General features: G+C 42.0%; 1 protein-coding gene across 9 annotated transcripts in view; it reads left to right on the top strand.

Annotated features, from left to right (window-relative positions):
* The window catches only part of ANKRD44 (ankyrin repeat domain 44), a 288,800-nt gene that overhangs the window by 41,171 nt on the left and 222,277 nt on the right, over positions 1-25,352 (top strand). The window lies entirely within an intron of this gene.

The raw sequence follows: 25,352 nt of genomic DNA, 5'->3' as shown, positions 1-25,352 counted from the left end.
CAGGGCTAAGAAACGGACTCTTCAGGTAGGTAGCCCTGTGCCCAACTAAGTCTTCTATTTCCATAGAGGAAAGGGAGAATGGGGATGGGGGAGACTGCTGGGAGCCTCTGCCACACAAGAATAGTAGCATGTGTTCTTTGGAGTTGCTGTGCTTACTGTGGCTTCTAGGCGAATTCAGATTTGACACTACACCTTTTAAAGAGACATACTTCCTATTCACAAACAACACCAGAACACTCATGCAATGTTTACATCTTGCTTAATGTATTGCTCAGATGACCATATTAGACCATATTAGGAAAGTAAATTTTGAATGCTTTGTCATTAAGTTAAAAGCGATTGTACTATTTTCTTTAAACATTTTTTTGTGGGAAGAATGGACTCATTTTGGCAAGTTGCAGTTTTCACACAGAATTTTTGTTAGCACAAATCTATATACATCAAAATGAGAAAAGGCTTCAGAAAGGGCAACCTCCAGGGAGTAGGTCAAAATATTTCATTCTGATGGGAATTTGATTCTGGAGTTGTCAGTGGTTGGTTATTAAGGTTGACTTTATGATGTTGATTCTAGGAATGGAGCCAAAACATTACAAACTCATTTATAACTCCCCCACCCCCCTGTGAGTAACCAAATTAATAAGTAATTTTAGGGTCTGGGTTCTAAAATAATCTTATTAAGATAGAGTGATGCCTCTCATTTCTCTACAAGGAGATAGTGCCAGAAAGCTCTGCCATTTCTTCCTTTGTGGCTACTTCCTGTCTGGATTTTGTGTATCGTTCTCCGCCCAGAGCGCTCTATCAGAGGGAGCTGCTATAGGGCCAGGAAGGTTTGTCTGTAGAAAAGCATGTGAGTATTTTGTTCTTCTTGGTAGGAAGTGAGCTGTCTGACAGTCAGATTCTTGTCGTAAAGCCTATCACATAGCAGACATTGTAGATTTTTAGTTGAGATTTCTAGATTTGTGTGTTTTGCCCTTGGTTTTTCTCATATCCCATCACACACAGCAAAGGTGATTTTGACATCTGAGCTTTTTCAGATCCTGTTTTCCTTACGAGGGTGAACTAGACTTCCAGGCTCTGTCTCCTGGCCATCTATAAAGAGTTAGCAGGCCCGGTCTCTGGTTTAATGTGGAGCAAATGTTCTTGTCGGCGTAGTATATATTGTGTCTCCAGCATTATTCTGGTCTTTTGTTTGGCAATGAAATGTCTCGGAGTGGCTAGGTTCTCTCATTGTCACTGTACCTTAAATGTTCTTCAGGAGACCTGTCGGTAATGATGAGCGCTACAGAAGAGACAGGGTATCACTATCATCAAAGCTTCCTTTTTGGCAAAAAGACTTAGGGCAAATGTTTTAGAAAAGATGTCCCCCCCACTTTTTTTTGGTTAGTCAGAAAGACTTTGACGAATTTCCCTTTAAAAGGTTGTTTAGTTCAGGTCTCTGCTTCCAGGAAAGGTATTATTACCATTTTTTAGGGGAGACCACTGACACAACTAATTTTGTTCAAGGTCATATAAGGCAGTACAACCTCTCTCTTCATCGTACCACTTGTTTTTAATAAGTTATAGCAAGTGACTCTGTGTTTATAGATGAGAAGGAGTAGCTCTAAGCCCCAGGAGGCACTTCAGGATTTAGATAAAGTAAGAACTAGGCAGACTCCCTCCACGAGGAATCCTTCCTGCTAGTGCTAGCATTGTGCTGTCTCCAGCACCAAGCTCGGCCCCTTGGGACACAGGGTCTACAGCGTATGCTTGGTGCCTGTCGAATTCATGACTGTGAACTAAAGAAGAGTTTAACCATGAACAAGGAAGAAAACAAGATTTGAAAGAGAAATTTTCTCAGGTGGCCTAAGGAAGGTTGGATCAGCTTGGATGGAGAAGGGAAAGATTATTTGTAGGAGTTTGGAAAATCACGGTGGACTAGAAAAGGGGAACCTAGAACTATTTCAGAACTGGACTCTTAGCCCTGACTGGTGTGGCTCAGTTGGTTGGGTGTTGTCCCACAAAATGAGAGGTTGCTGGTTTGATTCTTAGGGCACATGCCTTGGTAGTGGGCTCGGTCCCCAGGCCCCGAGGAGCAACTGATTTCTCTCTTACATCAATGTTTCTCTCCCTCTCTTTCTCCCTTTCTTCCCCTCTCTCTAAAAAATAAGTAAATGAATAAAGCCCTGGACTTTTAACTCTCAAATCTTTAAGTGCCTATGTTTGTCCTTGCTTGTTAGGTCTGTTAACCTGTTTTTATAATGAGAAAGTTGAATCTGTTGCTGTGTGTTCTCATTGTGCAGCTCTGGGAGGGTGCCAGAGAATGCAGGAGTGCACATGTGGGCACACATGTGCTCGTGTGAGCAGGAGCTGATCACATAAGGCCTCAGGCAGGAAGGATGCCTGACTCAGTGGACAAGCCTCACATGTCCAGAGCCCTGGGACTGTCCTGCTTTCCACTCACCAGTTAATTTAGTTAAATTCCTTGGACAATGAACACTCATATTATTGACTTTATAGGAGGACTGTGTTGAAGGCTTCTGTACCTAGTCTTTAAAAACTGGAAGGAAATTTTAGAAATATCTTTATTTTTAAATTATTTTTTATTATTTTTTAAATTAATTAATTTAAATTTATTTTTATTCAGTTACAATTGTCTGCATTTTCTCCCCTTCCCTCCACCCTACCCCAGCCAGTCCCACCTCCCTCCCCCATCTCTACCCTCTCCCTTGATTTTGTCCTTGTGTCCTTTATAGTAGCTCCTATAGACCCCTCTTCCCACTATCCCCTCCCCATTCCCCTGTGGCTATTGTTACAATGTTCTTAATTTCAATGTCTCTGGTTATATCTTTAAAAAATTTTTTTATCCTCATTCAAGAACACTTTTTAAAAAGTTGCTTTTAGAGAGAGAGGAAGGGAGAGAGGAAGGGAAAGACAAATATCAATCCAAGAGACTAGTGTCTATTGGTTGCCTCCTGTATGCCCCCCAAGCGGGGATTGTACCTGAAACCTGCTAGGCGCCCTGACCAGGAATTGAACCTGCAACCCTTTGGTTATAGGACAATGTTCCAACCAACTGAGCCACACCGGCTGGGGCTAGAAGTATCTTTTCTGTCCATATCCCAAGGCTTTGGTGCCTGGTTGAGATCCAGATAAAGAAAACTTTGGCTTCTTAGTTTTCGTGTGTTGGAAGTTCTTCCTCGGAGCTCCCAGGACCTTTCATGAGTGTCTCCTTAGAGCAACAATTACATTTCTGTCTTACAGAAAGGGATACTGAAATAAAACAAGAAGACATATTTTGAAACACCATTTAAAAGAAAGTGGATCACTAGTTATTAGGAAAATGTGAGACAAAACCAGAGTGAGATATCACTTCATGCCCATTAGTATGGCTCTTATCTGAGAGACGGAGAACGGTTAGTGCTGCTGGTTAGGAGACGGAGGCATCGGAGCCCTGTGCACAGTTGGTGGGAATGTAAGACGGCGCCCTGCTGTGGGAAACAGTGTGGTGGTTCCTCCAAAAATTAAACACAATTACCGTTTGACCCGACATTTCTACTTCTGAGTATCTACCCCCCAAATGGAAAGCGGAGACTTGAACTAATAGTTGCACACTAATGATCATGACGGCATTATCACAGTAGCCGAGAGGTGGAAGCAACTCAAATGTCTGCCGGGGAGGACTGGATGAATGAAAGGTGGTGCATCCACGCAGTGGAATACTGACTCAGTCTTAAAAAAGGAATTAAGTTCTGATACACGCTACAACACGAATGAATCTTAAAAACATTATGCCAAGTGAAAAAAGCCAGACAGAAGAGGACAAATATAATAAGGTCCCACTTTATATGTGGTACCTGGAATAGTCAAATTCATAGAAACAGAAAGTAGGATAGTGGTAACTAGGAGCCGGGGGCGGGCAAAGGGGACTTACTGTTCAGTAGGCACAGAATTTCCGTGTAGGATGATGAAAATGTTCTGGACATATTGGTGATGGTGGTATAAGAATGGAAATGTTTTGATGCCCCTGAATTTTATACTTGAAAATGGTTAAAATGGTAAATTTTATATCATGTATATTTTGCCACAATAAAAAAGATTTGTGCAAAAAACTTGTTTTAAGACACTAAAAAATAAAAGAGAAGGAAAATGGAACTGAAGAAAGTCATGACTGTTTCCCCCCAAGATTTATAATAATCAGTAAAATGCTGACTAGTACTGTTGTGTTGATTCTCTGAGTTTTATCAAGTAAAAAAAAAATCTCAGTCTGCTTTTGCATGTAAAGAATACTTCTGAAAACTACTGTCATATCACATGGAACTGACATATCCAGCTTTCCTAGGTAGGCCTACATGGTACCCACATTTGGCTGAGTGAGTTCCTTTGCAAAATGACCTAAAAGAGAGTTGATCACGTTGAGTGAAGGAAATCCCATGTGGCTATGCCAGCTGCCTCCAAGCGAATCCCAGGATCTGCTCAAGCTCAAGCACCTGCATTTTAAACATTAAACCTGTGCAAGCAGCGTGCTTTCTTCTCAGGGGTTGGATTAATGTTTTTAACTATGTTTCTGTTTTTATGGAGCCTGGGCTGCTTTTAGAGGTGGAGAGCCACCTACTGACTTCTTTGTTTTCTGTACCTCACGAAGTACCCACAGCACAAATTCAGTTTTTTCCTCCTTCCTCCCATGGTTTAGATTTGGTCTTTAAGCTGTAACCTCTGAGAAGATTGAAGCCCCTCTCAGCACGGTTCAATGTGTATTGGGAATTTGTGACGTCTTGGCCTGGAGTCATGCGGCAGGTTCAAATTTCATAGGAAGTAATTGGCTTAAATTATGAGCTTCTTGACATTGGTTTGTGCACAGACCCTGGCACCCCTTCTTTTCCTGTGCCATTTTCTGAAGCACCTGGGCCTTTGTTTCACATTTATTCTATGGGAGATTAATGTATTTGTATACACACAATGTCTTCTTCAGAATGAATCTTAAAGTGTATTTTTAAAAATGGTTTGAGCCTGAAAGTACATACTTAAGGTTCATGATTATCTGTGTATCTATCTGTCTGTCTGTCCGTCTATCTGTTTTCCCCAGGTGGCTTTATTTTCTAATGTAATGATTATAGGTACTTTGGTTTTGTTATGTTGATGTATATACTTGTGTTCAAATTGTCTTATCTTTTGGCACTGCTGTGCCTACATGTGCCTTTTGTAAAGCTGTCAGTATGTGGAGAATATCTAAATTTTGGAGCCTTAAAGTTAAAAGATCTTTTAAAGACACACAGCCAAAGACACATGGTAGAAAGTCAGGAATGTTTTTCTATTAATGATCCTGGCACTTAAAGGGCTAGTCCTGTTTTACATTCTCATACCTAGTAATTTAGAAACCAGTCTGTTGGGCATTTGCTAGAAACTCATCTTTTTCTTCATCTGAAATCTTTCCCTTTTTAATTTCTATTCCCATTTGTCTTAGTTTTCTGCCAACTAGAGCAATAAGGGAAAATGCTATGAATTGGGCACTCTATCTCAGCTTTGAAAATGTGCTCAAATTAGGTCATCCATGCATTTTGCTGTCAAACCACTATATAAAAGACAGCCCCCATTAAAAATACAAAGTCAGAGTATTATAAGAATCTCTTGCAATCATTTTTGTATTTAGACTAGGTAAAGATTCCTTATATCCTTATTATTCATAAACTGCCTGTAGTAATTACCCTTTTAAAAGGTCTCCTGAAATGTGCAGCACAGACGTATGATTAAACATTTCCTTATCTGGCAGAAGTCCCTGTGTTAAGCCTGGCACCCTGCTCTGGTTGTCGTTACGTGACTAGAGGTGCGTTGTTACTCTTTGTCAGCTTTCTCTGGCCTTCTTGTTCTGGTGATGTGTCACCTGCTGTGGGGCAGCCCTGTGGGGGGATCGCAGGGGACTGCCTCTTTCTGCACGGGCAGCGGTGAAAACAGCAAAGCATGGAACAACCTGGAGAAAAAGAAAGTTCCCGCACTACTAAAGACAGGCCTGTGGCTCTTCTTCCTGTTCTTTTTTCTCTTTTGGACCCATAACTCATAATTCACAGATTCTTAGTTTGAAAGCTCTGAGAGTTTAAGGTAAGGCAGGTCAGATTGATTCCTGGCTGCTCGGTAAGAAGGAATGCCTAATGTGCATCCATGCAGGAGCCTGCGAGGTTCTTCATTTGGTTTCGCTGCCCTTGTGTTCTTCTTCTTAATGTTTCATCCGCTGGTTGTTGGGGCGAGGGTGCACCCACAGCAAAAATGATTGACTTGTGGTGCAGGAGGCCCTGGGCTGCGTGCGACATTGTGCCTTTCTCTTCAGGTAGCTCACGTTTCTGGAACTAGTGTTCTTTGTGGTGTGCTGGGGTGACCAACTCAGTGGGCTGAGCTTCCAGACCGCTGGGGCCCAGCCCAGGAAGCACAGCCCCGGGCTGGACATCTGCAGGAAGCTAGGCAGCTTTTCATTCTACTCCTCACCTCTCTGCTCCTCCTCCGATACATTTTTTCCTTCTCTTTCTGAAGACCACCTTTGCTGACTCCCAGACCTCGTAGTAGAACACGTGGGTACCAGAGGTCCGGCCAGCAAGAGAGACTACAACTCATTTTCTCTTCATCTCCTCACATTCCCTGAATAGGAAATCTCCGCGATGCCCCAGAGACAGCCAGGGCCTTCCTGGTTCAGTCGCCGTGGTGGGGACCTGGGGCAGCACATTGCACACAGGGCTCCAGGAACTTGCTTTGGGACGTGTTCAGTAGTCAAGAAGGGGGGCGTTCTGGGTAAGGCTACAGTCTCAAAGGTGTGCACCCCACTGGGTTCACGAAGTGCTATAATACACCTAGTACTGCCTCCTGGTGTATCCATTTCCCCTATAGTTTTAGAAGCAACATTAATTTTGATATCAAAATAAATACATATATACAGTAGGGGCTGAGGTGGAACATATGCAAGAATTTTTAAGATGACCATGAGGGAAAGCAGTACAATTTTGTATTTGGGATACGCTCCTCTGGCACTGGTAGGACACTTCAGGAAGCACTAATTTCTGGCCTGTTACCAACTGAAGTTGGAAGTTTACCACGAAACCTCGCAGTAAGTTACTGAGTGCTTTTGCTGTTTTAGTTCAATGAGGCCAGAAGATTTGCTGCCTGTGTATTATAAACCTGGGTATGGAATGCTCCCACTGGGGGCGGTGGTGCTGAGAAACATTCATGTAATCTTTCAAGGAACCTGGACTGACTATTAATGTTGTTTCTGGAATGAGCACGAGTGCTAAGATGAAGCCAGCCCGGGAGGCCACAGTGTTTTAAAGAGTAACTCACTCGGTGACTGCGGGACCAACCACACAGAGGTGCTTGCTTTTCTTCATAGCACGCTTTACATGGTGTGACTTTTCCCCCCTGGGCTACAAGAAGAAGGTAAAACTCCAACCACAATGCCTTTTCTCCGCCCACTGAGGCCACACTGAAGTGCTTTTCTGCGACTTGAACACATACGTGGAAATTCTCCGGAGAGTTAGTAAAGAATCGACTAACAGGCTTCTACCTCCATAAATGAATATCCTCTGGCTTTCTAGTTCATCCAAGGTTTTAAAAAAATATATTTATTCCACATATGTTATATATATATGTAATAACTCATATTAATAGAATAACGCAGAAATCAACATTTCTGAGACACTATTAAACTGCCCCCTGCCCACTATGCTTATTGACATGTACGGAATAGAGCAGGTACCTGAATAACATCTTTTTGTTCAGTGCCATTTCCTTATAATGTCGATGAGATAGAACGTACCTCTTGTTTGTATCAATTAGTCTATGCGAAAACACGGCCCCTTATACATTGTCCACCTCAGTTCCAGTAACCTATGGACGATGATGAGTAGGACTTACTGTATTTGTGTGTGTGTGTGCGTGTAGGTAATATACAGTGATAGAATATTGTGGACATTGATATTGTTGGTTGTATTAATAAACCATCTGCTGTGCTTATTGACATCTTAGAATAAGATTCTAATAATGTCAGACAGTGACAAGAATTCAAAAACAACCAGTAGGTAAATTGGGAATATCACCTGGGTTTTTTTTTTTTTTTTGAATCCCCTTTCAATTTTACCTGAAGGATAAAAATAACTTCCTCAAAACATTAAGGAGATACTTGAAAAAATAAAATTACTGATGGTTATAGCACCCGCATACAAGAGCTGCTGGTCAGTTCCAGGCAAACAAACAGCAATCACCACTTTGTAACAGGACTAAGGATTTGTGAGTACTTTTCTTTGGGGAGCACCCTGAGGAATAAATTAGGGATGTAGGTGTTGATCCTTGATGCCACGTGATCCATACCTCACTGTTGCAAAGCGCTAAAAGTAAAAAATATTTGTCGGTGGCCTTTGCTCTTTTTTAGGTAAAAGAGTAAGTTGTGTTTTAAGAGCTCTTTTCAAAGCACAACAGAAGTAAATACAGATCTGTTGCTCAGGAGGATTTAAAAATGAATATAAATATTAGCCTCATGGTTCTTGTTAAGATTTGTTTAAAATGAGAATTTTTCAGCTAAAATATTTGAAAACTTGGGGAATATTTTAAAAGTATAGATTATTAGACCGTAACCCCAAACATTTTGATTTGTGAGACCTGGGGCAAGAATCTATATTTTTAAAAGCCTCTTCTAGGGATTTTGATTTGGGAATAAATATTTAGGTAAAAGAAGGAGATAAGAAGCAGAGTCTCAGAGTCAAAAAAAAAAGTGTAACAATATCTTTTGCCTTTTGTTTTTTGCTATAAGATTGAAGAATTTATTTTGTATGTGTTGTTTCGAGGCAGTGTTTTAGTACTTATGCAAAATATAATCTGAAGGTATTGTTTTTTTCACCTCTGATTTTGTACTTACCTAGCAGTTTCAGGATAAAAACACAAAAGGAATCTCGTACGACCCTGCAGTGAAAGAATAACCCTTAATCTGCAGAGCACAGTTGACTGTGAAGACAAAGACTGGTGTATAAACGTCAATACTGCTCTTAGAATCTTTGAGTGTAGTAATCTTAATATTGATTTTGGGAAAAATTAAGCAGTGGAAACATTCTTGTTCATATTTTTATAGCTAAGATTAACTTTTATGCCTCAGTTGTTGAAATTTAGGAGGTTTGGGAAATGAGCTGGAATTTGGGTCCGCCCAAGTGTAAGTCTAGACGAACTGGTCATTTAGTCTGCATGGTTTGCAGAAATGAAAGTAAGCCAACTTTGTTTTGAAATATGTGAATCACAACAGCACTAAGACCCTGAAAGATTAACGGGCAAAGAATAGGAACAGATTTTTCAAAGGAGGAAATACTTGCACGCATGCCTGTAGAGAAATGTTCCACTCCAAATCAAAGGAATGGCAGTTAAAAAAATTAATGAGAAACCATTAGTGGCTATTAATTAATATAGATATAAATAAAACAAAGCTGATGTGACCTCAGAAAATGAGTAAATTCTTATTTTTCTGGCAGCAGTGTTAACAGCTCTGTTCTTTTGGAAATCACACTGGCAAAAAATATAAAAAATTATACAAGTGGTCAGACCTTTGACCCAGTCATCCTACTCCTTGGAGTTCATTCTAAAGAAAGACAACTGAAGCAGAAAAAAAGCTATAAGGAAAAAAGGTATTTATTGTATTGTTATTTCTGATGGCAAAAATTAGAAAAGCTGTAGGTGGCTAATAATGAATCAACAAAATTAGAATCTTTTCTAGGTGTCCCAAATGATACTCAGGTAGATTGTAGAAACAAAGAAAAACGTTTGGAATAAAGCATTATAAAATATATATAAATATATTATAATGAAATATGTAAAAAGATTGTCAAGAAATAAACACTTATTATGATGTTGGCAATATATGTGAACTTTAAAACATTGAAAAAATTTAGCATTAAATGGAAGACATTTAAAAAGGTGCATTATCAAGTGTGCCATATCTGGAATAATTTTTCATCCTCAGCAGAATGCAGTAAAGACGAGTGGAATAATACGTTTTTCATTTGCAATCTGAAGCACTTTACAACTTTTCTCTTTTTATTCTCTTACCTCCCAAAATGAACATTCTAGCTTCCTCAATTGTCTTTTCTGCTATAACATTTTTGTAGCCACCCAAGCTAAATCTTTGAAAGCTGTGGGGTCAGCCATCTGGGTTTAAAGCCTATCTCTATCACTTACCAGGTGTAGACCCTGGAGAAACTGTATGACCTCTCTGTGCCTCGATTTCCTCATCTGGACAATGGAGATGGTAATGGCTTCTAACTGGCAGGAGTTAAATGATATAATGCATATAAAAGTACACAATAAGGTGGGTAGTACTAGAAGTACTCAACAATTAAAGCTATTATTCTGTTCCTGTATTTGGGAGGCACTCTTGATTGCCCGCTCTACTTTCTTCCCTGGTGAGAGAAACCCAATTTTGTTCAGGCACCTGACTGTAATATACCCAGCCCTCGGGGGTGAGTGAAAACTTCCCAGCTAATGAAGGTACAGATTGGCTTCGAATGGGCATGTGACTTTGTTCTAGTCTATGAGGTGAAATGGAAGGTCAGCTGGAGCTTCTGGGAAAGATACTCCTCTCTTGTGAAAAAAGAGAGAGAGGTACAGGAGATGTGTTCTCTTCACCTCTTTCTGCCCCCCCCTGGTTTTCCTGCTTTGCACATCCGTGTGTGCTGATGTGGTGTTTGCAGCTGTCGCAGCCATTTTGCAATCACAAGGGGCCGGTTGCCAATAACCAAGGACGGTGAGCAGAAAGACAGAAGGAGCCTGGGTCTCTGATAACATCCCTGAGCCACCGAACCAGTCAGCCTAGAGCTCCCTTCCTCGAGAGATTTTGTTAAGTGAGATAAATGTCCAAATTACATAAGCAAGTATTAGTTGTCTATTCTCATATTTGCAGCTAAAAACATCCTAAATTATAGATAAGGCAAGTCCAATTGTTACTGACTTACAAAGTAATTTAAAAATTACGCCACTAAAACAAATGGTGTTTCATGAGTAGATTAAAATTCATGAAATAAGTCAGCACTCTTTTATTAGTTTTTCATTTTAGATGTAAGATTTTCATTATAGAAATAATGCTTTTAAAATTTAACCTTAGTTAACACTTGTCTTGTACATGTTGAGCTCAGAAATTTCTTTGAAAGCTGCTTCTACAATAAAAGTGAAATGTGGATGGACTTGTACGCTTTCCATTGTCAACATGAAAAATAGTCTCAAAATAAACACTGTAGTGATGTAGGCATATCGGTGAGGGTGAATGTGAGCCAGCAGCGACTGTACAATTGATGATCCAGCTGCAGCCCTGATAGGGTTATGGCTTAAATATTTTGACTCTCTGTTTAAAAATAAACTTTAGTGCAACTGATGAAGAGATTATGTGTTTTAATGGATGTGTTTGCTGAAATTACATATCTAAAATAAGTAGGAAGTTGTATTTTTCCTTTGCTCTGTCATGAAAACTTTTTACTCCCCAGTGTACTCTTTGAGCGAAAGTATGCTGGTGGCCGCCAGACTCCCCCACACGTGCGGCAAATTGGGAAGTTCTTTCTCTTCCGTAATGTGAATCTCGCTGTGCTTTAAGGAGGTTAAATTGATAAAAATTACATGTCAGATGTGTTTTCTAGTGGGATTTTCATAACCAAAGTGGGCTTTCTACCACATTTTTCTTACATATTATAGAATTGTCAAGATTCTATAATACACTCTTTCTCCCTGTATAGCTAAAAAGTGTTAGGTCTCCCTAAGTCAAATTTTTCACTCAAATTAAGAACCCCACCATCATTTCTCAAAGTACACGTACTTCAGTGCTTCCCTCCACGTGGACAACACCTGCTGCTCCTGCTTCAAGTCCCTCCTCAGCTCCCCAGAGGTCCTTCTTCACTTGTAGCAAAGATCTGCTCCCACATTATTCCATCGATGCGAGTTGGTCCCTGCATTAGTCAGGGTTCTCCAGAACAGAACCAATGGAATGTAGATGTACAGGCATATACAGTAGGATATTGATTCATATGATTGGAGAAACTGGGGAGTCTAAAATCTGCAGTGTGGGTGGCAAGTTGGAGACCCAGGAGAGCTGATGCAGCTCTCACTGGAATGGGTACAGTTCCAGCCCTCGGGCAGTCTATTGGAGAAAGCCCCCTTGCTCAGAAAGCTGGGTTTTGTTGTTCAATTTAGTCCTTCAACTGATTGGATGAGGCCCACCCACATTGTGGAGGGCAGTCTGCTTTACCTAAAGTTCATCCATTTAATTGTTAAAGGGAAGGGGGGTGATGAGGCAGGAGAGGACCTGTGCAGAACCATTGCTTCCTGTGCACAGTTGACGGGGTGACCGCCCTAAGCCCACAGAAACCTTGACATAGGGCTCTGTTGCCAGCCATTTCCCAGTTGTTCTTGGGCTTCTGCACTTCTCATCTTGCACTCTTGGTCTGAATGGGGCTGGACTTGAAGAGAGGCTCCTGCCTCCACACTGTTGTGTGGTTTTGGGTATGTTACTCATCATCTTTGCACATTAGTTTTCTCATCAGCCAGATGCAGATGATAATAAGGCCTCAGAACATTGCCATGGGGATCGATTACATCAGAGGTTACATCCAAATGATCTGTGTCCTGTAAAGCACTATATGAATGAAGGTGGGTTTTTACTCTAATCCCTGTGCTGCCCCCAGACAAAATCTAATTTATGTAAATAATTGATTTTACTATAGGTACCCGCGACTTCCGCTGATACGATTGCCCTGTGGTAGATTTTCCATTTTATTCCCCCCAAGGAACAAAAGGGTATAGTTGTAAGGCATTTGTTCCCTGGATCGGGGAACCATATTTCAACAACCTACGCCCAGCAACTCAGCGCTGTCCCCCCACCTCCAGTGTGACTTGTAACACGTGTGAGACGCAGATCTGTTAGTGCTGGCCCGCTTGGAAGCCTTTGCTGACAGTGAGGGGATGAATAATTAACCTAACAAGTTCTTGCCTGACTTCTTTGTTGCCTGCTGTCATGTTCAGAGATTAGACTTCCTAGGCAGAAGCTGAAACATTTTTTTCCCCATGACATTGAAAATAAGGACTGTGCTTGAATGAAATTAGAACTGACTGTTCATTCATTAGCTTGGACATTCATTCAATCAACACGTATTTATGGCGAGGACTGCATTGTGGATGGTGCAGTGCCAGATAGTAAAGAAGAATCAAAGCGGAAGAGAGGGAAAGAGGCGGGAAAGATACAGAAATACTTGACTGCTAGGCTGGAGCGTTTGGATGTTATTCTGTCGGTGTTAAAACCTGGGTGTTGTGAACGTTGGGCTTGCAGTTGGACCGCCCCAGTTCTGTCTCTTTGGCTTCCGAGCTGTGTGACCTAGGGTACATTACTAAGTGCTCTGTGCCTCAGTTTCCTCATCTGTGAAATGGAAGGAATGGGGGTATTGTACATGTTTCATCGTGCTGAAGTGAGGATGAAATGAGAGAATGTCCGACAGTCACGTAGAATAGTGCCGGACCCTGGGGAACTGCGGCAGGTGTTTGAGCTGTGGGAAATGTGTGTCAGGAAGCAAATCTGGCAGCTGGGTGAGGGGAAGGCGGCTGCAGTGGGGAAGGACTGGAAGGGTGGTGGCTGGGGACACTGTTGCAGTCCAAGCAGGATTCGTGGCAGCACCAGGGGCCTGGGAATTCAAGCACCCTTTGTGGGAATGGCTGGGTAGAATAATTTAAGAATGTAGGGATCCTTTTTGTCGGGGCATAGTTATTCATGGGAGGATGGCCTGGCTCTCATCGGTGGCCCCATTTCTTTCTTGCATTTCCTTCATCAAAGCCTGGCCTTCGTCAGGGCTCACGTGACCATACTGTGCTAACATTCCTCATGTCATTTTCTGGTTTGGGGACAGAATGGAATGGAATTAGAAATGGAACATTGGGAGAGAATCCAAAATGCTCACTCCTCCCTATTCACACTTTTTCCCTATCAGTTTCCTATTTTCACTTCAATTGGATAAAAGAGGTTGTGTGGTATATGAGCACTATGTTAGGGAATATATTTTATTTCACTTGCCTTCTTAGTTTTAAAAATGTTTCTGGAAGAATTTAGGTACTGCTTTGATTTGATCAGCCTTAATTCACTTTCCTGACGTATTCATTTTACCTGAATGTAAAGATATTTCAGTCTTTGGAGTCACAGCCAGGTGTGAGGGCTGGAACAGCTTACTGACCTGGAGACAAGGAGCTGAGGCCTCATGGTGACCCTCCTGTGCCGGCCACTGTAAGGAGAGATGCCCTCCCCACCCCCTGCACAGCTGTACTCTGAAGGCTTCACCTTCACCTGACAAAACTAGAAAGGCCTTTTATTTTGTAAGGTAAATGAGCACCCTCGAGATTTGAATTGAAATTTTCTTAATATATTTTCTTAAACCAGCAGCATACGTATACACTCAAGATTGGCTACTCCTGGAGTCACTCACTTAACCGTGTGTTTTTGCCAAGAGTGGGGTGATACATCACCTTCACAGAGCAAGGGGACAGCTAGAGAGACAATCAGCATCACTGCTGGAGATGGAGAATTTAAAAAAACTGTCAGGCCCAAGCTCAGCATTAGTTGGGTTTGTCCAGGGTAGAAAGGGTCTTTGTAGATGTCATTACCCCCTTCTTCCATTTTTCTGTCTCCCAGCAACGGTTTCCACTGACGTATGAAACGTAGTGGTCTAACTCTATCCCGACACGGCGCTTGCTGACAATGAAGAGAAACGATTGTTAGTGTACAATACGAGAAACATTGTAATTGGGTTATCCTTCAGGAAGACAGGGGAGTAAACAAAAAATGATTGCCTGATGCTTACATACTGGCCAATCCAGAGGCTGATCCATTTTTCTTATTTGTTGAATAATTAAGAGAGTAGGAATTGATTTTCCTCTAATGTCATTGTATTTTGTGACGGGTAAATTTATCTCAATTTTCCTGTTACACCATGGGTAGTTGCTTGAGTCTTGACCAAACATTTAAAAAAATTGCTCTCCTTTTTGTGTTGCTGCTGACATGAGATAATAAGAAAATTGAACTTCAACACTGGTGTGCCCTCTGTCATTTATAGCCCCTTAAATTGGTTTGAATTTCTTTGTGCTTTTGCGGTATGGCTTCCGATGTGTAAGGAGTATTTGGTTATTTTGATATTTTTGTTTTGGAATATGATGGTAATGACCGTTTGCTAACTTTTATACATTAGTCACCTCGTGTCTATGTTTGTGGGTAACATAACGCTTGTTCTGTGTTTATTAGTAATGCTATTTTATTCTTAACTCCCTTGTTTTGGGCCCATGAATCTTTCCTATGTCCTTTTCATACATTTGCTTGGCATTTGTGTATGTTTTAATACGTTAGTTTTAGGAAGGCCCAACTAACATGACCTAACACTGATTCAGTGAACACAACATTGGGAGTTCAGGCCCAGGTTTCTCTTACTGATGCAGTAATTTTGGTTTAAAATAAAGCTGTGCTCCTGTGGCACTGGACTCCTTGTTTCTTAGGCTCTGTAAGCATTCTTTTAAGCAACTCTTAAAGTCTTCCTTGCTGCTACTGGCTGGAATAGTGGCATCTTAAGACAAGTGCAGCAGGGAGAACTAGAGACACATTGCATATTGGTGAACGTGCGTGTATAGTAAATAGTGAAAAGTGGTAGATTTAGCTTATTTTTCCTGCTTTGGCTTGATTTGTGACAATTTCTTTCTCCAGATAAAAAACATTTCTAATTTAGTTTCATGGGTCCACTTTAGTCATCAAAGCTCTTGCTCAGTAAGACGGGAGGAAATCTTAACACTTTCTGGAAATGCAGTTCTAGCAGACTGTAGTTAGAGCAGGACAATATGATTGCCCGAAACAGAGAAATTCGCCGCTTACTTGGCTAGTCACTCTTAACTGAGGTCTGGAAGCAAAGGAACTTGTACCTGTGTGTGGTCCTTACCTCCGGCCTTTGCCTGCCTAGCGACCTAGAATCCCAGTGCTGCACTGTCGGCTGACGTGGTTTCCCTGAGTTTGTCCCCTTCCAGTTGTGGCGCGACTCTTGTGAGGTTTTCTGGTTTGCCTTTTAATTGATTAGGGAGAAAAGCACAATAGTGTAAATATGTATTTTTGAGGTTAGTATTATACAAGTATCTTTACTTTGTTTGCAGGCTTTAGTTTATTGATTAGTAGTGAAAAAAAAATCTTTAAAGGGTTTCTTTTCCTCTTCCAGGCCACAGACAGTATGTAGTAAATCATTAAAAGAAAATTAAAAAAATTATTCATATTAGTATTAGAACCTGACATGCTGGAGGCACACAGTATTAAAGGGCAATAAGCACCTCTGTTTCTTATAAGAAATAAACATCTCACCTTCAGTTACTTCTGAGGTTTAAATGTACTAAAACAATAGGTTCAAATATTTTTTCTTTAATCACCTATAACATTGTTAAGATTATAAAAGCAATATAAAATCATTATGAAGAACATGGAAATACAGAGAATTAAAATCACCATAAACTTCGGTACCCAGAGATCGTTCCACTTAATTTTAATATATTTCTTTCAAGCCCAGCATTTTGCCACACACAGAGTGTGTGCCATGCGGAACGCTTTGGCGACCACGAGTTCGAGTAGAAAATCCGTCCACTCTGCCCCTCTTGGAGATCCACGTGTATATTGGCGTGTGAAAGGCTCTGAGAAGGTTTGTGAGAAAGAGGCTTTTTCATCCTTTTAGTCAGTGTTGCCCAAACGTGTCTGACTACCAAGCCCCTTGCGTGTGTGTGATGCAATTTAGCATTCTCCCACTGACAAATTTAATTACATCTTTCTTTTCCACTTTTGAGACATTATCTTTTTGGAGAGTCTGCTCTGGCTATGGGGAATCTCCTTCAATTATTTCTGGGCCGATCTCTCGCTGCACTTGAGAAAGAGGGTCAAGATTCAGAAACAGAAAATTTGCCTTGGAGAGAAGGAATAATCTTCGAGCGCTTGACCGCTGTGGGCTGCACGAGACGCCGCATACCTTCAGCCCCAAATCAAACTTACTCATGGTCACTGCTTCTAAGTCTTTGCCAGCTGTGGATTATATATTTGGGAAAGCTGATGGAGAGGCCTTTGATCACAGGCTGGCTGGTTGTGGAATTTCTTGACCACAGAGAGCAATTACTTTTCAGAGAGGGTGGGTATGTGTCGCCGGGGGTGGGGGTGGGGGGTGGAGAACAGGCTGTACAATTGCGAGATTTGGGTATTTTGTAGTATACCACGTCCTCAGACGTATCTGTCCGAGATGGCTTGTGTCCACAGTAAAACACTACCACATGCTGCCGCGGTTAATCAGAAAAACAAAACAAAACAAACTTACTGCAGGACTGCTGTAGCCACACTAAATCTAAACTGGGCACAAAGCTTTGTCACCCCCCGGGGAAGGGCTTGCTGACACACTGGAGGCAGCATCTCCAGCAATTCTGTGGAGGGCTCTTTTCTGCTTCGAGCTGCTGGCGCTGCTGTCACAGCACGGCTGTTTTTAGAATGGCTTCAGGGATTCCCGTCCTGCTGCTCGCCTAGCTCTTCCTCCTACCTTCTGCAGTGCTGGCAGCTTATGGTTAAAGTCTGAACAGCCCTTTTTTTCTTTTTCTTTTTAAAGAAGATATCAATCTGGTTTGACTTCCTGAGTATATATTTCTCCGTAAGTGTTCTTCTGTAACCAACAATTCAGCCATTGGTATTTCAGGAAATGTAGAAATCACATGACCCAAATGTATGTGAGGGAGTATGTTTGAGAGATTCGTAGAAAAATGGAAAGCCCTTTATCTGACTGAAAACCCACATCGAAGACATTTGAGGAGAGTCAGATTGGTTGCACTTGGTTTTTACGTAAGTGTTCACCTGGTCACATTTTAAACTCCTGTTCAGGGTCTGAAACCTGTCAAGAGACCGGACCTCCCAAAGGTGGTTTCTAAAGCAAGGAAGGGATGCAGTAGAGCTGGCAGGAACGTAAAACCTGAAACTTCAAGTCGATTTTTTGGGACAGTGTGAATGGTGCAAAAGTTTTATGAAGATAGACAATGACATCAAAGCAAAACTGAAAACACATTTCAGAACTCACGTGATGGTGACATGTTTATCTTGCATGTTTAAGTTGTTTGTTCTTGTCAACGCTCAAATTCTTTTCACTGTTGAAGTGAAGGGTGGTCTCCTCCCACTTGGTCACCCCTACTTCCTTAGGTAGCGTACACTGGAGGAGAGACCTGCTGTTACCAGGAACAGCACACTAGGTCCCCTCAAATATTTCTGCAGTCTATAGCAGAAACTGCTGATTGTCCCCCAGTGTTCAGCCTGCCTTTCTTCATAAGTAAGGTAAACTCCTCCTGGAACAAAGACGGTATTTTCTAGCTTCCCTTGCCACTAGGTATGGCATGTGACTACATTCTGTGTAAGGGACGAACGTGTGAAGCTTTGACAAAGGGGGAACATCACCCTTCCTTACTCCCCCCCCCCCAAGCCCCTTCTCCCCTGATGCCTGGAATTGGATGGGATGGCTGGACTGAAGTGGCCACTGTGGATCATGAAGTAGAAGCATGAAGCAGATGTTAGGGTGAGGTTTGCAGCAATATAGGTAAAACCAGGCTCTTTATCTCTAGAACACCATACCAGTGCTGGGTAACTTCCTATTTAGACCTTGTGTACAATGAGGGAGAAACTTGTTTAAGCCGTTCTTACGTGGTGTGTCTGGTACTGTGCTGTTGAACCTCCTCCTCCCACCATATTATGCTAACCTTAGGGCCAGTTCTTCGTCAGGGTCGCGACCATAGCACAGAGCGAGATGAACCAAGTTCACCGTGAAGAATCAATTTAAAAGCACTATGATGAGCCAGTCGAGTAGGCAGTTTTCAGAACAGACTCCTTATCCTCTTCACTGCTTGCTTATTTGGTCTGACCACTTACTGTGGCAGGGTGTCAGGACGGATAGAGCTTGCTCATTAGTTCATTCAGCAAAAAATTGAGTGCTACTATATGCCAGCCATTGTGTTGGGCTCCGAGAATCCAGTGAGAACAAAACAGCCATAGTCTGTCTGTCCTGACACGGCTTACAGTCTGGTGCAGAAAACGGATATTAATCAAAGAGTGATGCGGTTATGTTATTACTTTACGAACTGTGGTGAGCGCTCTGAGGGGAAGTGCGGGACGCCGCAAGACCCCGCGCAGTGTGGGAATTGCGCCTAGACTTGGGGGGTGGAAGGGGCAGGTAGGGAAGGCTGGCTGGGGCTTTTGAATTGAGATTTGAAAGGAAAATTAGATTTAACTAGGCGAGGAAGGGCATATAGGATGTTCTAGATGGAGGGAATTATCTGCGAAGCTGTGAGGAGGGGCAGAGCGGGTGCAGTTAAGGAGTAGAAAGGCGGCCCCAGCACTGCTCTGACTTCCGGGTACTCAGTAAACAAGGACAGCGGTGGAAATAAACTAAACTTATGTGGCCAAGATGTCACTTTATAAGGAACTAAGCATCATCTTTAGTATACAACCACTTTAGGGAATCCAACAATTAAATTCTGAATCTATTACAAAATAGGTAAAGCAGTCAGACCTTTGGCAGCTTTGGGGGTGATACCTCAGGACATGTAGTTGAACTCCAGGGTTTTCTGTGTGATTCTCTTTTGTGGTGATTTACACATTGCGTGCTAGCTATCACAGATACTTGGGCAGGTGGACGGGGGCACAAATGGAGCCAGCATTAAAGACATGACACAAATTGAAGCCTCTGGTGAGAACATTCATGCTATGAAACATTTCTTTTTTAAAAAGATTTTATTTATTTATTTTTAGAGTGGAAGGGAGGGAGAAAGAAAGGGAGAGAAACATCAATGTGTGATTGCCTCTCATGCACCCCTACTGGGGAGCTGGCCAAACAGCCCAGGCATGTGTCCTGACTGGGAGTTGAACCGGTGACCCCTTGCTTCGCAGGCTGGCACTGAATCCACTGAGCTACACCAGCCAGGGCAATGCTATGAAATATTTCTAATGAGCGCATGTTCTCTTGAAGAGAGGCTCCCTTCTTTTAAAAAAGGAGTTCCATAGAGTAGCTTGAACATGAGTTAGTGAGTCTCATTTTTCGAAAGAAGTATTGTGAAAATAGTACCTCATAAATTGATACTACTGAAAGTAAAAACAGTAGAGACAGGAAAAGTATTTGTTTACCAAACATGTTTTATTTATAGATTATTGAATTCATAAAAGAGATGACTTAATAATTGATTCCTTCTTTGTTTTGAACAGATACAGTATTTTGTGCCTTTCTTTAAGCATAGTAACCAGTACTGAGACATTCAAGGGAACAGTACTATATGAGAACAGAGGTCTATTCTTAGGGGAAAAAATAATACAGGCAGCTATTATACGAGACCCACAACTGGTGGCAAGCAACTTAAAGGAGTCGCGCCTGCTCTAAACTGAGTCTGTGCTGCCTCTCACGAGCTCTGCTCTATGCCATTGCGTCTCCCTCATGGCCCGGGCATCAAAGGACACTGTGTTTTGTCTATTTTCTTCCTTCCAGTGGGAGACAGACAGCAATGTCTTGCTTCTCCCAGTTTCTCCGAACACTGATTTGTCTTTGCTGCTTCTGTACCAAAGACTGCAGTATTCAGACCGTCCCCCTCATCCTGTTCTCTAACAAACTTGGGACTGATGCAGTGCGTGGTTCTCTTTTTCTCAGTAAAATTTTTCTCTCTTTCTTCTCTCCTTCCTTCCTTCCTTCTTTCCTTCTCATTCACTGTGGGGAGATTTGAAGTTTGGGTCTTGGATTGAGACTTTTTGATACATGGAAAAAAAATTGAAGCTCATTTAAAGGTTCCATAATAAGGATAATAGGCAATACTTCTAGTCATAGAGTTGAAAGAAACTTCTAGGCCCCGTAGACCAAAGCAAGCCTCAACATTATAGAAATAAGTTAAAACAAGAAACCTTTTATAATATCCTCTATTTTATTGGTCTACAGAAATATACCTTATACACTCTCCTAGCACTCCTTTTTAATTTATGTTTTATGAGTTCAGGCTCACCGTTGACTAGGTGGGAAGATGGGTCAGGACACCATTGAATTGGAGTGGGCTCCGCACACACTTGTGAGCGCTTCCAAGGCAGGGACCGTGCAACTTCTCAGTCGGGTCTTTCCAGGGGCACCGTAGGTGCTTAGTGATGGTTTTTGAATGTATTTACACACAATCAGCCTTTGGGGGAAAACAGTACCTTAAACTTAAGTTCTGATCCCTCAAAGAAGGCTTTGCGGAGAAGTCCTCTGTGGCCTGTTTGGCCTGCACCAGGGGTGTGGGCTGCGGGGTTCTGGGCATATTTGGGGGTCTGTGTTGAGAGGCATCAATTTGGTTTTTACTATGGCACTATTTTCTCTGGTCCTGTTTCTATCAAATGTACAATTATACTGAGTTCATTGGCCCAGGTGTCTCTTACTGTCAGAATTACTGTATTATGGTCACATAATAAACAGCCCTCATCAGCCGACTCCTGGTTTATGCCCTCACTGCCGTGCTGAGGACCCTGTTCAGAATGACTTGCTTATTGGCTCTACCACTTATTTGCTCACCTGACTGTGGAGTACTTTGCATTGTCAGTTAATTGCTTTATTCATATAAACCTCATCTCCCTGTTTTATAGCTTCTGGAAGGCAAAGGTTGGCTCTTATACCTCTGAGCCTCTCTCAGCACATAGCAGGCAATCGACAAATATTTGAATTTGGGAATTCCAAGTAAAGATAATTTTGGTTTTGTAGAAGATTCTAACAATGTAATTCTATTTAGTGTTTTTTTTTTTCTTTTTTAAAGAATCCAAGACCATGCTTAGCTGGGTAGAGAATTTCTTATAGCTTGCTGAGATTTTTCACATGCGTGTCATCTTTCTTTGGTCTTAGGTCTGTATGTGTGTGTGTGTGTGTGTGTGTTGAGGGTGAAGTTTGTAATGCTGAACTTTGCACAGAAAGCCGTAGGTAGAGGCCCATTCTGCAGGTAAAACATAGCACTGACTGAACAAAGGCTGTTAGCAATGGATAAGGAATGCAGCTTGAAAGAGTTAGCATTGAGTCTAGACTGTTAACCCTCTCTTTTGCCTCTTCTTAAAAAGGCTCTATTGAATTTACACTGTTTTCCAAAAAAAAAGCCTGTACATCTTATCACTGGGAGGAAGGTGATGTTAGAAAGAACTTGACTGGAAGTGGGTTTCAGGTGAAATTTGGAGAGAAGCAATCAAATGGAGTCCATTAGCAATTTAACTTTAGAAGTTTAGCAAGGCGTTGTAGTCTTGAAAATTGTCAACCTCCAAATTTCTATCACTAGGTTAAGTACAGCTTGGGGTATTTACCTAACGGAAACGCATATGCTATTGAAAAGAATGAGGTGGATAGGCATACGTGACATGAGATAATCTACAAAGAGTAAAAAAATCAAGTTGTAGACCAATTCTTGAAATATGATCCCAATTATATAACACAACAAAATAAGAGATTTCTGTATATATACGCACATATAGTCAACTTGTAGAAGAAGTCTGGCAGGGTACACATCAGACGGATGGATGGTCGGTTACCTCTGGGAAGTGAAGACATGGGGGGTTTTCTGGGTTACTCTGTATATTTTTAAAATTGAGAATATGTTTAAATATTATTTGGTTATAAAAATACAGCCAACGGTCTATAGACATCCCCTTGTCCTTCCAGCTTTGTGGTGTCTTATGAGAGAAAACTGAAAGAACAATTAAACAGTGTATGGTTTTGAGTTGTTTAATTGTGTTATTTTTTTTGGCCAAAGGGGAGTGCAGTAGAACTTGAATTATTGTTAAACTGTGAGAAGCTGTGGAATGAAACAGAATACGGTATACGATGTTTCTGCTTATTCCCTTTGTTAAGTCAATTTCAAAGCTATCCGATATTGGTTGAAAAAATTGCAGCAGTTAATATGTTTAATAATATTATTTATGGAATCAAATGTGTATTTTCTAGCAGTTTTACTTTGGTTAGAGACATTCAGTGTCCGAGAGGCATTTTGATCATTTCTGGGAAGAGCTGTGACACCACCTTGCACAATGCTTGTGCATATTTTATCCCGTTGGGCCCTTCTAAGAGCAGTGGGTGGAGGAGGTCAGGCGGCACTGGTTCTGCTCAACACAGGACGAAGTGGTCCCAGAGAAAATCAGTGACATAAGTCAAGTCACAGAGCTAGTAAGTGACAGGTCAGGAATTAGATGGAGCCAAGTGTCTCTGATCTCACATTTTGTTCTCTTTCTCCCCAGTATGAGGGGGCATATCAGAGCAGGGCTGCTCTGGAGAAGGCCCTGGGACCATGTTTTGCGTGGATAAAGCCTCAAACCATTGAAAGGTGTTGTGAGGGAATGAATATTAGGCTTGAAGGGAGAAGATGAGGGTCAAATAAAAAAACATGAAAGAACTTTCTTGAAAGACATTTTACAAATGTGAGATAGAGTTTTGTCTATCATTGGTATAGTGACACGTTTATTCTCTTCTTGGCATGCTTATGAGAAATGCCCGAGAGCTCTACTCTCTCTACTTCCTTTTAGATTGGAAAGCCGATGCAGAGGAAGAGGAGAGGTGAGGCAGGGAGAGAGCCAGGAAAGGAACCTCATGAATTGACTTCCATTTGGATCAAATGGACTCACTGCCATTAAGAGAAGCTTCTTTCTAGGAGGAAGTGGGCCCTATACAGGAAGGGGCTCCTCCTCTCAGGTGGACAGATTTTTTTAAACAAGATTTTATTTATTTATCTTTAGAGAGAGGAGGGAGAAAGAGAGAGAAATATTGATCAGTTGTCTCTTGTACATGCTCCAACTGGGGACCGAACCCACAACCCAGCATGTTGACCTTTGACCTTTTGGTTTGCAGGCCAGTGCTCAATCCCCTGAGCCACACCAGCCAGGGCTCTTGTGTGGACAGATCTTGAATGAAAAGTGTTTATGGATTTGTGCCCATTCCCATGTGTGTTGTTGGAACTGGGATGGTAGATGTACATATAGGGGCTCAGATCAAATGAAATTTACCTTGTAGCTGCCGTATGGCTACAACTCTCTATATCTGCAGGGCCTGGACGAGGTTTTGTGAAAAGCTGACTGGTAAAGGGGAAGCTTTGTGTTTCATGACTGGCCTTTAAGGTCATGTGCTCCTTTGAGCACTGGGTTTCTTAAGGACAGACTGGAATATCACCTCCTTATTGTTGTTTTGTTAGGTTTTCAGAATGGGCAGTCTTGAAAACCACGTATCTTCATTTATTCAAAAGGTCAGCATATGGGTCACAGGGGTTCAGGGACAAAGCCGTCCGTCCATGCACTCATTCAACACGTATTGTGTGCCTGATACTAGTGGACACCTTATAAGGGGTCGTGATGGATACGAAGACCAACTCTGTTCTTGCCTTGTAACTCATGATCTGGTGGGGCAGGGGAAAAGAAACATAGAAATAACTTTTCTATTAAATGTGCTAGGTGAAGCACTGGGCACAGCGTGAATACTCAAACGGCTCATGAGCAGAAGTGTTAGAATAGATTCAAGGCCTAGAGCAGAGTTTCTGAACCACAGTGCTGTTGACATTTTGAGTCAGGTGATTCTCTGCTGTGAGTACTACCTTGTGTACAATAGGATGTTCAGTGGCGTTCCTGGTTCCTGTCTGTGGCACCCCTCACCCAGCTATGACAATCAAAAATGTCTCCAGATGTTGTCAAATCTCCCTTAACGGAGCAAAAATCTCCATTGGCTGAGAACCGCTGGCCTGGAACATGGGACTGCCGTGTTGGGCAGGGCTAAGGAAGAGTGTGCAGGGTAGGACATTCTTAATGGATGATTCAGACTGGGGTCCATTTAGCCTCGAGGAGCATGGCTACTGACAACGACTTAGGTAGAGGCACATCTGTGTATTTTTGTCAAAACCTGGGTTGATTTTGTTTCTCCTCCTCATGGCAGAGATAATGCTATATTTCATCAAACCTTACATTCTTTTCCTTCTGTGCTTATTTTCCAGCCTTCCTCTCAGTTGGGTGGGGACAAATGACTGAGTTCTGGCCTATGGAGTGTGGCCACTTTCTCTCCTTATCCCTGTAGAACTCCCCCCCGTGATCCTTTCCTCTGCCTCTCTTGGTGTGTTGACTGTAAGCACAGGTCCAGAAGAGGACCCCAAGGCCATGGGAAGTGATGGAGGCCCTGGGGAAAGAGGCCTAAGAGACCCCGCATGGCTAGGCAGAGCCCAGTCCTCTTCTGATCTGCACCGGCCTGTAACATAAGAAAGAAGTGAACTCTTACTCTGCTGCACCAAGAGTTAGGGGATGTTTCGTATAGCAGTTAGCTTTCCTGATTAATGTAGTCTCTCCTGCT

Source organism: Desmodus rotundus, chromosome 2, assembly GCF_022682495.2.
Source record: "Desmodus rotundus isolate HL8 chromosome 2, HLdesRot8A.1, whole genome shotgun sequence".
Lineage (NCBI taxonomy): Eukaryota > Metazoa > Chordata > Mammalia > Chiroptera > Phyllostomidae > Desmodus > Desmodus rotundus.
The sequence above is the reverse complement of the archived record's forward strand: the minus strand, read 5'-3'. Positions and strand labels throughout refer to the sequence as shown.